A 3,118-nucleotide genomic window follows, 5' to 3' on the forward strand; every position below is an offset into this window, starting at 1 on the left:
ATGCTTGCTATTGAAGGTAAGAGCAATGCTGGGTACCGAGGGAAGGAAAATGCTGAAAGAACCTGAAAGTACTAAATGTGGAGGCTTTTCTGAAGCCCAGTTAAGAATTAATGCTGATACTTGCATCATTTCGAGTGAGAGCACACAGCGAGTACACGGGCCCTGCGCTCCTGTTCCTAAGTTTTATTTGAGGGGGAAAAAAAAAAAGTCTGAGTTGTGGGACGAGGAAATGTGGTCTCCTTCGAATACACTCTGAAAACAAAGTGATGAGGAGGTAGAGAATATTTGTCCGGGGTTCGTTATGTTTTGTGGTAGTAATGCTCTCCTGGTTTTCCTGCGGCATCACGCTGCTCTCAGCGCGGCAGAACACGGAAGGGGTGACCCACAGAAAGGAGCCTCCTTCCTTGTAATGCCTACAACAGTGTCGCACTGGGGGAAAAAAGTCTCGTCAGGTTTGGTGGTAAAACACTGCGTTTGCCAAGTAAATATTTCAGTGCAAGCCACGCCAGGATTAGTGCGATCCTTCACACAGATTTTCTCCCTTCTCTGCAACTCTCCCGAGTTTAGTCACTTTACCTGCGTGAAAACTCGTGGGAAGATTGACGTGTGGGATAAACGAAACAATCGCATCCTTTCCGTAGGGCTTTCAAGTGAATTGTACAGTAATCCCGAGGATGATTCATAATAAAAAATAAACATCCCGATAGCTTGAACCATTGCTCGCCTTACTTTCTTATTTAAATATCTTAAGTGTTTTCTAATGCTTTGCCGCTTATACCTCTCAGTCACAAATGCTGTCTTACAGTTCAAAGATGTTTGCTTAAAAGTGAATCCTTTGGGCTCTGTAAAATGGACCTTTTGTCTAATCAATGCAAATTGATTTTGCTATTCTGTATTGACCTCTCAACCCTTTGACTGTCCCTGGTAATTTCTTTCTTCACCTGATAAGGTACCTGATCCATAATAAATCAATTCTAATTAGTTTGGAGACTTCACTGGGAGCATAAGTTTGTAAGGAAAATAGCAGCAGGTTTCAGGTAGCTTTCTCCCGTCTCTCCGTCTGTAGGTGTGTTTTTTGCATACAACTACATTCGCTGTATTCTTGGATAAATTTGAGGCATAAATATATACACCACTTTCTGCAGGGGCAAGCCAGATTAATTGGGAGTCAAACTAATGAAATATTTAAAACGTAAAATACTCTAAAACCAGAGAGGAGCTAAGAGATGCTGGGTTTAAATCTGAAATTTCAGTGTTAAATCACCTCTTACATGATACACTCTCTTGGAACGTCCTAGCAGCAGCCTTTGAGCATCTGGGAGCCTGTGCCGTTCTTACAGCGACTGGAACAAAAATCTGCCCTTCCTTAATTTTTTCGGGAGGTTCATAGAGGGATGCCAAAACCCAGGAAAGTCTTTTTTTTTCTTTCTTCCTTTTTTTTATGTTGCTGGTGATACGGTAAATGGGGGTTTAGAGAGAAGACATAAGCACGGCGGAATTTTGGTTAATTTTATTGGGGTTTTTTTATTTATACAATAAAGCCCACATTTAGCACTTTAACCCTTAATAATATCATTAGTCTGCTAGAACTTCTAACAGCTTTCTGCTTTTACCTAAAAAACGTGTTAAAGGAGAAACTCTCCCCAGAAAATGCCCGCCAAAACTCAGGACACGCGTTTGTGACACCTCGCCTCTCGATGTGTGCGTCAGCGCTGCGTCGCTTTCTGTGTCTGACACGTGCTGGGGGTGCAAAGATGTGCTTTTTTGGGAAGCGCCAGTAAAACCACACCGTTTATAATACGATTTCACCGAAGAAGCATGGGCTGCCTGAACAGCCTGGTGCCGTCTGCTCCGAGGCTGTTTAACCGATGGCTAATGAGTGCTCGGGCTCTGTGAAAGAGTTGAAAATACAGATCTCACTTTGACCAGCACCGGTTCCAAACCTGAAACATACGAGCTGAGAAAGAAAAGAAAAGAAGAAAAACTACATGTGTATCCGGAAAGGACCAATTTGTTTGTCTAAAAGAAAGGAGAAAGCACCAACCCAAACTGGAACCTAAAAAAAAAAGAGAAGTCTTTGAGAGGCGATAATTACTGTTTTGGTAAATTGCTCTAACTCTTCCACGTGTGACTGTGCTGTTTAAAAATCTATCAACCAGTTTACTTAGCTAGTTGATGACAGGAAAAAAAAAAGGAAAAGAAAAAAAAAAGAGAGAGCGAGCGCCTTGCAAAAGGTAGCAGCCTGCTGATCGCAGATAAAGGCGGCGCATGGGCGGCCGGCCTGCCCTGCCTGCGCAGGCAGCGTGTGGGCAGCGCTGGCGTCTGGAGGTGCTGACCGTTACAGTGTTCAGTGACGTGCAGACGGTGTCCTCTTCGCCAGCCGCTAAAATGGAGGCACAGGCAGCTGAATAGCCTTTTGGAGTGGTGCAGCACTTCACGCGGAACACGTGAACGACCGAGGGTGGTAAAAAAAGCAGACCTTTCTTCCCCTCCCGTTTAGCTGTAGAGATAAGCAAGAGACAGTGAAGGCGCTGCCTCCGTCCAGCTAGATAGTGTTCGCCTTCCGCTGCCAAAGCTGCTCCAGCCAAGGAAGGCCCCCAGTCCTGCCTAAGAGGCCAAAGAAAATAGGGGTGACTGGGCCTGTTTTGTCCTGTGCGCGTGGGAAGGCGTTTTGGCCGTCCGTGTAGGAGCCGGCTGGCTGGTGGAAGCCAGGTGCTGCGTTTCAGAGCCTGGTTTGTGCCGCGGCCGAGTGGCGGGGCGCCGGACTTTCAGCTACCTCTCCTCTTGCTCCTTTCTTTTTTTTCATTCGAGATGTAATGCCTTCGTAGAAAAGATAAGTTCGTTTTTGCACACCTTGGGGTGGTGTGTTCATTTTCTGCCCAAGAAATGGATCTTCTTTCGGATTTTGTACATCTTGATTTATTCTTGGCTTATAGTTTGAAGTGGGTGCTCTTCTAAAAGGATTTATGCATAGGTTCACTATTTTTGTAGTTATGGTTTATATGATAAGCTTTTTATATTTAAAATCAATATGTAATCCTGTGGAGGAGCTTATCCTCTAAAACCCCATTTGTAAATCTATTTTAGTTTTGTTACACCGCGCAGCCACAGTATTCCA

Source organism: Buceros rhinoceros, unplaced genomic scaffold (assembly GCF_000710305.1).
Source record: "Buceros rhinoceros silvestris isolate BGI_N320 unplaced genomic scaffold, ASM71030v1 scaffold7382, whole genome shotgun sequence".
Lineage (NCBI taxonomy): Eukaryota > Metazoa > Chordata > Aves > Bucerotiformes > Bucerotidae > Buceros > Buceros rhinoceros.